At 37.8% G+C, this 12,725-nt stretch overlaps 1 protein-coding gene across 4 annotated transcripts in view; it reads right to left on the bottom strand.

Annotated features, from left to right (window-relative positions):
- TRPC3 (transient receptor potential cation channel subfamily C member 3) overlaps window positions 1-12,725 on the bottom strand; it is a 103,020-nt gene that overhangs the window by 63,645 nt on the left and 26,650 nt on the right. The gene's annotated exons all lie outside the window — the stretch shown is intronic.

Below are 12,725 nucleotides of genomic sequence, written 5' to 3'. Positions count from 1 at the left end.
AAAGGGGGGATATGAGCAAAGTCTCAAAAGAAATCAAGAAGGTTAAGATACTGAAGTAAGAAGAGAGAGCCCAGGAATTGGCAGTGCAGCTACAAAGGGACAGAGTTGAGAGAGAGAGAGAGACTGTAATGTTTGAGGTATAACAAATAGAACAGAATTACTGAATCACAGGATTGTGTGGATAGAGAAGAATGGTCAGGATACTGGACAGGTAGGAAGGGGCCAGAATCTGAATGCCAAATGGAGACGTTTATATGTGATCATGTGGGTGCTATGGGTATAGCAGCATATAATTAGGAGATAACAATAGTGGTATAAAACACAAGCCAGAGCACTTAGTTGGTGAAGTGGATGCAACACCAGGCTAGGAATCAGAAAGACTCATCTTGCTGGCACAAATCTGGCTTCAGACATCTACAAGCTCCTGGGCAAGTCATTTACCCTTGTTTGCCTCAATTTCCTCATCTATAAAATGAACTGAAGAAGGAAATGGCAAACCCTTCAAACGACTGCCAAGAAAACTCCAAATGGGGCCGTAGAAAGTTGGAAATGACTGAACAATCACAACACAAATGGCAGTAGTAAAACTTTTAAAAGGAAAAGGAAGAGGAGAGGGAGAGAAAGGAAAAAAGGAAAGGAGTAAAGAAAAGAAAGGAAATGGCTTGCTCAAGGTCATACTCACCAACTTATGCCTTAAGTGAGAGCAGGACCCAGATTTCCTGACCATATAATGCTGCCTTATAGCCTCTATCACCCCTTTACCTCTAATTCCAGGTCACTGAAAACCATAAAGAAGTTTTGCCTGACCCAAGCCTGTGCAGACTCTCAGCTGTCTCCACCTTCATAAGGAAGGTTCCTTTGAGCTCTGAAGGACATGTCTGTACCCATAGAGCTGGAAAGAGAGAACTAGGCTGATGACATGTAATTGAATCCTCAAGGGCTGCAGAAAATCAATACCTGTGAGAACATTTTCCAGGACACTGAAACTCACACTTTGCTAAAAATATTCTGTGAAATCAATCTTTAATTTCATTTGCATATTTCTGGAGCACAGAACATCATCACCGAGTGGAGCTCACTGCCCTCTGTTCCTTCTCTGAGCTGAGGCTCTACCCTCCCCTAAAAATGTCCAAGGACCTTTCTTAAAAAACAGGTCCCCTCTCAATCCCTAGGACCCCATAGTTTCGGCTTTCCCAAAATAATAATAACAGCTTGCACTCATTTAATTCACTTTGCAAAGGTTTGCAAAGCACCTAACATACCTCATCTGAATTGATCCTAACAACTACCCCAGGAGTATTCTCTATTATTTCTTCCATTTAATAAGTGAGGCTGAGAAGCTAATTGATTTGCAAGGGGGAAAGGTCACCATCTTAGTAAGTTTTTGAGGTAAGATTTGAATTCAGATCTTCTTGACTTCAGGTCTAACAGTCTACCCACTGCAGCAACAACCAGGCAAGTGTGTCTGAAATTTCTGTAATGTTTTCATGTTTAAATAGCACTTTCAAACATTATTTCATTTGAGCTTCACAGTCATTCATGAAGGGAGATACAATAGCTCTTCGACTTGTTTCTTTGTGTTAATCTATGACTTCATTGGTGGGAGGTGTTGAGTAAGGGATCTGGCATTATTAGAAAGACTTTCCATACCAGGAGCTCCCCTTGCATACTGATGAATTCACAGGCCTGAATCTCTCTACTCCCATCAATTAAGTTAATATCTATGATCTTTACATTCAAGTAATAAGATCCTTTGAAAGATCCTACATACCTTAATAGTCTCTCTAGTGCAAAACACAATGGCACATATTAGGCACTTGTTGGTTAACTGTCCAACTGACTGACCAACCTCTCAAGTCAGAGTCAGTAAGATAAGTCATGGCAAATATAAAGGCTTCACCTGCAAAGAGTCATTTGCCCTGCTGTTCCAGAATCAGGGTATAGACCAAATCAGAGAAAGGGGGGGAGGGAGTCTAATTTAAAGTATGCATGAGCTGTGATATTAGGCATTCACATAAAGAATAGATCAGTGGTATCCTCCAAAACTCTCCCATAGTATAGCCAGGGACAAAACTGACCAACAGTGTGGGTTCAGGTTTCTCACAGGACTTTTAAGAAAGCTCCCTCTCCCCACTGCTCCTCAAGGACTAATCAGTATATCCTGGAAAAGGTCTATTTTTCTCCTGAGCCCAATTTCCTTGCTGAATTTTCAAGTACATATTGTCCACTTGCTCATCTTCAGCCCCCTTTGGAGGACACTCATGGAAACGGGCAGAATAGAAGCTGACCATTTCCTCATCATCCAGGTAGGAGAGAAGCACGAGTTGACAGTCAGCCTTTAGACATCTTCAGCCTCAGAGCTAGGGGAGATCCCAAGGATCAGTTCCTGACTTGGCAAGAAATAAAATGAACTGTTCAAAGTAGTAATCTATTCTTCCAGTTTTATTTAAATCCAGATTTATTAATCACTCTCTGTGTGCCAGACACTACACTAAACACTGAAGATAAAGCAAGATGTAAAAAGAGACAGTCTCTGATCTGGAAGAATTCACAGATTAATGAGGTAGACAACATGCAATTAATTCTACACAAACAACATATTGACAGGAACCAATTAACAGAGGGAGGGCACAAGAATTATGGGGATTGGGAAAGGCTTTAATAAGTATTCTGTGAACTGCAAAAACTGAGGAAGGATGTGGACTTTTCTGAACTATACAACACATTAGCTGGAAAACAAAGCTATGCTACTAGTAAACTAAGCTCTAGGCAAAATCGTTGGTTCTAAACATTTTGAGAGGCCACCTGGTATAAAGGACAGGGGCTAGTTTTAGAAGTCAGGAAGTGATAGCTTCAAAACCTGCCTCAGATGTGAACATGTATGTATATTGCATATACATGCATGTGTGTGTCTATGAATATATGTGTGTACATGCTAGCATTAGTATAATATATATTTATGTGTATATATACTATATACACTAACATATATAAACTAATATATATATATACTAACATTATAAACATATACTATATGTATACTAACATTATATATAGATTGTTGTTGTTGTCCTTCATCCTCGAAGAAGACCATGACTTCAGGTGAATTTGGATTTAAGTGAGGGAGGGCTGTGCTTCAAGGTCAACTGCTTCATTTTCCCTCCAGAGCCATTTGGGTCCAATGGCAAGATATGGATCAAGACTAACTAGAGATACATCAACATATACATATACTAACACGGTGCATATATACTAACATTATATATACCAAACTATATTCTATCTATCAATCTCTCTATCTCTATCTATCTTTACTAATATTAACTAAAGGAAGGTACCACTAACTCCTGGCTCCCTTGCTGTGTAACTTCAGGCAAGCTTGTTCATATGGCATGTCAAATTTCTTCTGCTTTCTTCAACCACAGTTCTAACGTTATCTTGTTTTGTTTTGTTTTTCTAGGCTTTTTTCCAGACCATTTTACTTGGTAACTTGCCTCCACTTCATCTTCAGCTTAGTGTCTTTCACTATATCTCAGTTTGGCCATCTGGGCTGTATCACACAAGGTCAGCTGCTGTCCTTTTCAAGGGAAGTACAAAACCCAGACCTGCCCACTCCTTGTCTACATGTCTCATTACTCCTACTTTGATGAATAATCTTCACTTCTAATCCTTTTTGCCTCTTAAGAAGAAAAAGAAGATTCACCTCTAAAACCTCAGAGATTTAACTGAAATGATTAAGATCCAAGCCAGGCTGGTAATCAGTATGAAACACTATCATTGTTATTATAATTTGGGACTATGGAGTATGAAGAAAGAAGACTGATGGACACAAATGTGCTTTCTAGTTCTGATCCTACTATTACCTACCCTGAACGAATGGAATAACTGAGTCCAGAGCCAAGGTTAAAGAAAAGTTTGTATTCTCAGAGTAAAAATCTAGTTGGAAATGAGCTCATTTCTAGCATTAACCCCCTCATTTTCAAGTGAGAAACAAAACTTTCTTGGGCAAAAATTCCTCTATAAAGGGACCTGATTTTTATAAGTTTGTATCCTTGGCTGTGACCTTAGTTTCCTCATACATAAAATATAGAAGGTAAAGTAGTTGGTCCCTAAGGTCCCTTCTGGTTCTAAAATTATACAATTGTGTGTTGATATCAGGGTCTTTAAAATTTTTGCTGTATGGGAACGAAGGTCTTCATTCTTCACAGGGTTCTCCTCTGTCTTACTGCTGTTCTACTTTACAGACAAGAAAATTGAGAAAACAATTTAATTGTAAAGAAGCTCCTTCTAATGTGGAATCTAGATATATCTCTTTACAACTTTAATCCAAGCCCTAGTTCAGTCATTTTCTTCAACTGCATCCAACTCTTCGTGACTTCATTTGGGGTGGTCTTGGGAAAGATTCCATAGTGGTTTGCCATTTCCTTCTACCCAGGCTTTTTTTTTTTTTTAACTTCAATTAAAGCAAAATAGATTCTGCTCCATCTTTTACCTTTACTCTGTAGCTATCATTACACTTTAAATGTGTTTCTTGTAAACATATTGTAGTATTCTGGCTTTTAATCTAGTCTGCTATCTGATTCTGTTTTATGGGAGAGTTCATCCCATTCATATTCACAGTTAAAATTACTAATTCTGTATTTCCCACCATATTATTTTTCCCAAGTTATACTTTTCTTTTTCTTTTCCCCCCTTTCTCTCTTCACCAGTGTTTTGCTTCTGATCACTACCTTGCACAGTCCTCTTTAACAGCTTCTCCCCCTTTTTTATCCCTTTCCCCTTTTACTTTTGTTCTCCCTTTTATTAGCTCCTCTTTCCCCTCCTACTTCCCTATAGGGTGAAACAAGTTTCTTTTTTTGTGTAACAAGTTTTTCTCTCAAACGAAATACATCTGATATTCTCTCTCTGAGCCAAATCCAATGAGATCAAGGTTCACACAATACTCATCCCTTCCCTTTTTCACTCAACCATAAAAGACATTTTTTTGCCTCTTCATGTGATATAATTTACCCCATTTTACCTCCTCTTTCCTCTTCTTCCAGTACAACCCCTTTTCCACCCTTAGTTTCTTTTTTATATCATCACAATAAAATAAAATTATATTTACACCCTGTAAATATATCCCTAACAAAGATACAGTTCTCAAGGATTAAACATATCTTTTCATTTGTGATGTAAACATTTCAACCTTTAAAAAATAGTTCTTTTCTTCCCTTTTTACCCTTTTATGATTCTCTTGAATTCTGTATTTGAAGATCAAATTTTCTGTTCAGCTTTTGTCTTTTCATTAAATATAAATGAAAATCCCCTATTTCATTGAATGTTCATCTTTTCTCCTGAAAGATGCTTAATTTTCCTGAATAGTTGAGTCCTGGCTGTAGTCTAAATTCCTCTGCCCTCCAGAATATCATATTCCAGGCCTTAGATCCTTTAAAATGGAAGCTGCTAGATCCTGGGTAATCCTGATTGTGGCTCCTCAATATTTGAATTATGTTTTTCTGACTGCTTGTAGTATTTTCTCCTTGATCTGATAATTATGAAATTTAGCTACAATATTCCTTGGAGTTTTCATTTTGGGATCTCTTTCAGGAGGTGATAGATGGATTCTTTTAATGACTACTTTACCCTCTGGTTCTAGGACATTGGGGAAGTTTTCCTTGATGATTTCTTGAAAGATGTTGTCTAGGCTCTTTTTTTCATTGTCATTTTCAGGTAGTCCAATAATTCTTAGATTGTCTCTCTTGGGCCTATTTTCTAAGGCAGTTGTTTTTTCAATGAAGTTTTTTTATATTTTCTTCTGTTTTTTTTTTTGTCATTGGTGGGGAGAGGGGGTTAACCGATTCTTGATGTCTCATTGACTCTCATGAGTCATTCACTTCCATTTGGTAAATCCTAATTTTTAGTGAATTATTTTCTTCAGTTAACTTTTTTTTCTCTTATCACCTTTAGCACTTGGCTAAGTGAATTTTTAAATGAGTTGTTTTGTTCATTGAATTTTTTTTCCCATTTCACTAATTTTTTTTTTTTTAGGGAGTTGTTCTGTTTCCATTTCATCAATTCTGTTTTTCAAGGAGCTTTTTTCTTTTTCCATTTTGCTAAATCTATCTTTAAGAAGTTGTTTTCTCTTTCCCTTTCACCAAATCTATTTTTAAAGGTTATTTTCTTCAGACAATTTCTGTATTTCCTTTCCCAAAGCTCTCAATTCCTTTCCCCATTTTCTTATCTCTTTTAAGATCCTTTTTGAATTATTCCAAGAGAACCTTTTGAGTTGGAGAGCAACTCATATCATTCTTTAAGAATTCACCTGGAGACATTTTGCCTTTAATGTCCTCAGGGTTTTTTTTTAGGTTCTTCCCTGTCTCCATAATAGCTATCAGAGCTCCCTTTGCCCATTTTTAAAGGTTGAAGTCTACTCTTAGGGCAAAGGGAAGGTTGCCCCAAGCTTCATCTACAGGCAACAGCAGCTTCACATTGCCCTAGGGCCAATGCTACTGGCTTCCTTCCCTGCTGGGTGGGCATAGTCAAGTCTCAAATTATGCTGGGGTTCAGGGGTTCACTTTTTGCCTTCCGTAGTTATGTTGGAGGTCTTGCAATTAGTTTGCTGATCTACTGGCTTCGGAACCAGTATAGAGTAGCCAATGCTGCTGTATTTTGGCTAAGAGCGTCTCGTAGATTCTCCCTCTCCCTCCCATGGAGAGAAATCTCTCCACCCCAGGTCACTCTATGCTGCTGACCTGCCTCCCCACCCCTGCCCAATTTGAGAGACCTTTTGTGAAGTTCTTCAAAAATATCTTCTGCTTGAAATTTGTTAAACTTAAATATTTGTGAGTTCTGAACCTATTCAGAGGCTAGATCTGGTGTTGATTTGAGAGAAGCCAGGTCATTTTACAGATGAGGAAACTAAGATATAGAGGGTTAAGTGACTTGCCTACGGTCATCCAGCAATAAGTGTCTAAGGCCAGATTTGAACTCAGGAAGATAAGTTCCTGACTCCAGAACAGGCACTTTATTCACTGTGGCACCATCAATGGGCCATAGTTCTCCTGTTTCCAAATCACTGCCACCAGCACCCTAAAAAACAAGGCTCATAGTGAGTTAACCCAAGGGTCTACCTGGTCCAAAATTCTGTTTCTGACAGAAGCATCCAAGAATATTTTGTACAAGCAGCTCATCCCTAACCTAATTTAGTTAACATCCTGCTCATACAGTCCTGTATATATTTCCTCTTATTACCTTTCAAAGATAATAAGCTTCTCACATTTACTATCTTATATACACAACAATCCTCAAAGAGCTAGGAAGATGTGACATTCACTTTTTCAACTGTCAACTACGTCTGAAACACTGAAAAAAGGGCATTTGCTGATGCCAGATATTAGATGATAGACTAATATTAAGAGAAAATACACGATGATAAATAAAATTATGTCCGGGTAGCTGAAAGGTATAAAAGAAATATATGGAATATGTCAAAAGTCTCAGGCAGACTTTTTGGATGTCTTGTATTTCTTTCTTTCTTTTCTTTTCCCCCTTTTCATTCTCTCTTGAGTGTATATGTGTGTACACATATATAATACATATATTTAAATATAAACACTTTCTTTCTTTCATTTTCTTCATTTTCTCTGTTCTTTTGCTCTTCCCTCTTGTCTTAATTTATCTCTTTCTTCTTCTCTTCTCTCCTCTTGTATTCTTTTCAACCTCAAGGTATGTACTTTAAACAACATCCCCTGCTCTGGGGTGGCAAGACTGAATGGGTTGGGGGAGGGAGAAAAGAAGAAATTGCCAGCAGGCAATGGGACAGTGGGAAGCTCCAAAGGCTCTTCCAATTCCTTTTGGTTTAGCACCAATGTTTTCTTTTTTTCTCTTGGCCTAAGATATATGACAGAAGGACATGAGGGTAGGATAAGATGGTAGGTCATACAGTCATGGGAGGTGTGTGCTCAAGTCAGCTCAAACCAATCACAAGCTGACTGTTAAATTTTCAGTGGAAGCATTTACACTTTAGAAACAGGCAAATATCATAAATCAAGGTTTGATTTATTATTTTATTAGTTGTCTAGACCAGAGATATCAAATATGCATCTGCATGGGGCTGAGATTAAAATATAACAAAATAAATAAAAATACAATAGAATATAATGTTAATATATCCTTTTCTAAGTCACTATGAAGCCTATGGTGACCCCATTTTTGACATTTCCAGACAAAACTGATACCATCGGACTAGACTTAAATAAGTTATGGAGAAAATTTTTATAATAAAGGTTAAACTTCAAGATTATCCTACACTCTAGCCCTGAGTCAGTTGTTAAACACATAGGGTGCACCAGTATATAAGCTGGCCATAATTCATAAGTACAACCCTGGAAAAAAAATCCTACTGAGTATACAGCATGACATACCAGAGCAGAGGGTTCAAAATCCTGGCTCCATTTGGCTGTATGACTTTTAGCAAAACACTTCACATATTAGCGTTTATATCTGCACAAATCTCAAATAAAGGGGTTAAACCAGATAACTTTTAGCATCTTTTCCAACTGTAACATTCTGTGATTATGTTTTGTCCAGCTTAAAAAGTTCATATGGATGTGATCTCCATATAAGGGAGTAAAAAAATGCTGGAGAATTCAGAATATTGTGAATGTTGAGAAGACAGCAACCGATTTTTGCATCTTTTTTATATCCCTAGTGTCTGGCACAATGCCTGGTACAGAATACAAAAGAGATACTTAATAAATGTTTATTAAATTAGATTTCCTTTTTGTTAATGGTTTATTTCCAATAATTGTTTTTTCTAGATGACTATATTGGGACAGATAGTAACATAATAAAACTTTGTAAAAATGCCCTTTGTTGACTTTGCACAATTTTGTATTTGAGAGAAATTGTAATCTCTAGATACATCAGCCTTTGGTAGATCTAGGCCCTCCACAAAGACTGTAAATTTAGGGAATTCTTAAGAACTGGACAGAAGAGATTGCCTGAACTGCATTTAGAAGACCATTAAAACAGTCATATGCATTTTGTTGAAGCTCTTTAGTCTAAGCCCTTGGGAGAAGAACTCTTCCCAGGTCACTAGAGACTTTCTAGGATGAAGGATATCAGGAAATGAGCTAAATAACATCCAAAAACGATTTACTAAAAACTGCAAATATTTAATTGGGAAGAATTTGATGGGGATAAGGCAGTGAGGTTCCTGATCTGCAGGTCACTAAGTCATTCATACTCAAGGAAGAATCTGGAAATTTGGGATGCTGATGCAATCACTTGGTCCCATGATAGCAGCAGGGATTGAAGGATACTTCCAAAGAAGATTAACCACTGAACTAGAAAGTCACCCACTTAGTAAACTTTAAAGAGAATTACAATCTCAGTTAGTAGCATCATGGAGAAATAGACAAAGTGTTAGACTCAGAGTCAGGAAAGACCTGAGTTCACCTTAAACATTTACTAACTGTGTGACTTTGAGCAAGTGTAACAGCCTCTCTATGCCTGTTTTCTGAGCTGCAAAATAAGGCTAGATTGTAATGTCTTTTCCTGCTGTAAATCTACAACCCCATGGCCTTATATTCTCGCCCTCTTGTTCTTCCCTCTTTAATTTTTTTTTAATTTATTAGTTTACAACATTTACTTTTACAACTTTTTGATTTCTAATTTTTCCCTCCTTCCTTCCCTCCCCTTCCCTCTTTTTCCAAAAGTTCCTTCCTCTTGAAGTAGAGTCCCACCCATCAGAGGGCTAGATACTTTTGTATCTTCCTCTACATCTTTCCTCCATCTACCTCTGCTAAGTTTTTGATGTTTTACAATTCTGCAAAAGTTGACACTGGTCACTATATGAGCTTTTCTGAACTTCAGAGACAAAGTGATTTTTTCAAGAACACAGAGATAATAAGTAGCAAACCTGAGACTTGGAAAATTATCTGACTCAAACCAGTGTTCCTTTCTCTATCCACTGGAGGGCTGGTAAGGAAGAAAAGAAGGCTGCTGGCATCCTACCACTGTGACCAGGATTCATATTTATCTTAGTGTCCATAAGTATCCTCACAACAAGGCTTGGGGAGACAAGGACATTGCTGAAAACAGACTCGTTAGATTTGACCATTTCTGCCAAACGTCCCACATGTAATGGGCAAAATTATTCAAAATCTACAAAAAGACAGGAGAAAGAAAAAAAATGTCCTTAATAATTTTACTTCTTGTTCATAAAATACCCATATAAACTAACTTTGGGTTAAAAACAAAACTCCTTCTTATTTATTAGTTACTCTATTTTTCTAAGGAACCCAGAATCCTCAGAAACCATTGTATATTTTACAAAGGAGGAACCTGAAGCCCCAAGAGGTCAGGTAGTGAATGTCAAAGCTATGATTCAAACCTACATCCTTTGAATCTCAACCTTGGGTTCTTTCTAATATACTTCACTCCCTGGAGGGAAGAGGGAAGGAGATTTTGTCCAGTGCCAATGACCTGGATTGTATCAACTTTCATTCGGACTTTCAGTGATACTTGTCTTGAGTAAATTTATCTTAGCTAATTCCTTTTTTAAGTTATGCCAAAATGTCTGCCTGCTTTTGGTCACATCCCTAGCTACACATTTCAGGAGTAGGAGCATAAACGAATCATAATAAGTAAAATTCTACACTAGGATTCTATCTCCAAAAGATCTTTGAAGGGAGTCATTTCAATTCAATGAGCATTTGTTAAATGCTGGCAATAGCAGGACACATACGACTCACACATGTATCAATATTATACACTGAGTCTCAACAACACACTTTCTTTTTTGCCGTGTGCAATTGGAGTCTATGTTGAACTGCCAAATGAAATTGGCAACAAAGAAAGATTGCCAGGCAGTAGAGCCTTCAGAGTTAGAATAGAACAGAGCTGCTGATGTGGCCTTCCCAATGCTAGTCTAGAAAGACAGGTAGCCCCCTTGAGCACCACAGAATCTTTGATTTAATAACAGATGACGCTTATAAAGCACGTACTTTGCAAAATTTACAAATATTATCACATTTGGTCTTCAAGACCACCCTGTGAGGAACATGATATTATTATCCTCATTTTACCAATGGGGACACTGAGGCAGACAGAGCTTAAGCAACTTGCTCAGGGTTACACAGTTAGTAAATGTCTGAGGTAGAATTTGAACTAAGGTCTTCCTGACTCCAAACCTAGCATTCCACCCAATACTCTACTTCGCTGTATCATTAGCACTGGGAACTATTGTAATATATGATCCTCTTATAAGATTATAGGTTTAGGGATAGAAGGGATGCTAAAGGTCATCTAGCCTAAACCCCATCCCCTCATTTACAGATAAAGAAAGAAGGAAAGGAAGAGCCTATCAAAATATTCTTGGGTTTGTGTGGGGAGTGTGTAAGAGAAGAAGCAAGGCAGGAGAGATCAAGGGAAATAGCTAATTAATGCATAAACAGGCAGGAGGAAAAAAATTGGGATTAAGTATACCAAACTAACTTTTCACTCTTTTTTTTTTTTTTTTTTTTTTTTTAAGAAATAAACTATCTCTAAATGTTCCGAGGGGCAGTTTGGTGGCACTACAATGGATAGAGTGCTGGGGTTGGAGTCAGGAAGAGTTTTCTTTGAATTCAAATCCAGTCTTAAACACTTAACTAGTTGTATGACCTTGGACAAGTCATTTAGTCTGTTAAAAAAAAAAATCTGGAAAAGCAAATGGCTGGGGCAGCTAGGTGGCAAAGTGGATAGAACACCATCCCTGAAGTCAGGAGGATTTGAGTTCAAATCTGACATCAGACACTTAAGTCTGCCTAGCTGTGTGACCTCGGGTCATTTAAACTCAATTGCCTCAGGAAAAAAAAAAAAAAAAAAAAAAGCAAATGACAAATCACTACAATATCTTTGCCAAGAAAATCCTAAATGGAGGTTATGAAGGGTTGGACATGTTTGAACAACAATATTCCCTCAGAGCATAAGATCATCATGGTTTGGGGTGGCAGGGGATCTAGGTACTAAGATCTCTATCTCGGAAGGGAGCTTCCTCACCATTCCCCAACACTTTACCCAAATGTCCACTAAATCAAACCAGTCTAAGAGAAAATCAACCAATGCGCTTGATTTGGCTTCAGAGGATTTAGATCTGAATCCTTTGAATTTTTGACAAGTCTATTATGGCTTCAATTTCCTCCTTCCTAAAATGTGAGGAATGAGTTTCTGACTTCCAAAGTCCCTTCCAGCTCTGGCTCTAGGATCCCATAAATAACAAATTCTAACTGGATATCGTAAACATCAAGCAAAAACCTCCCTCCCCCAGTCTCTGTTAATTCAGCAGTTGGTCCATCAGTTAGTCATCTGTGAAGCCTAGCTTGAATGAAGACCCCCAAATCATAAGGGACAGTCTCAGAAGCACTTTAGATTTAAAGTGGAAAAGGATCTTCTGAAGGTATAGAGCTCAATGCCCCCATTTTACCCATGAAGAAACTGAAATCCCAGGCGAAGGGATCTGCCCAGTATCTGAGGCGGAATACCCAGCTCGAATCGGAACCCAGCACTCCTCCTCTTTAATAATCCCCTAAGGCAACCATAATCACTGGCATGCACAGCCTAAGCCAGTTTTAACCTCTTTTTGGTCTATGCAGAGATTTCAGGGGATCCAGGAACTTGAATGGGGTTAAAAAAAAAAAAAAAACCGTCGTTATTTCAACATACTTTATTTCTTTGTAGTTCTAGGTATTATATTTTAT

This window comes from Sarcophilus harrisii, chromosome 6 (genome assembly GCF_902635505.1).
Source record: "Sarcophilus harrisii chromosome 6, mSarHar1.11, whole genome shotgun sequence".
NCBI lineage: Eukaryota > Metazoa > Chordata > Mammalia > Dasyuromorphia > Dasyuridae > Sarcophilus > Sarcophilus harrisii.
Note: the sequence above shows the minus strand (reverse complement) of the source record. Positions and strands in the feature narration are given on the sequence as shown.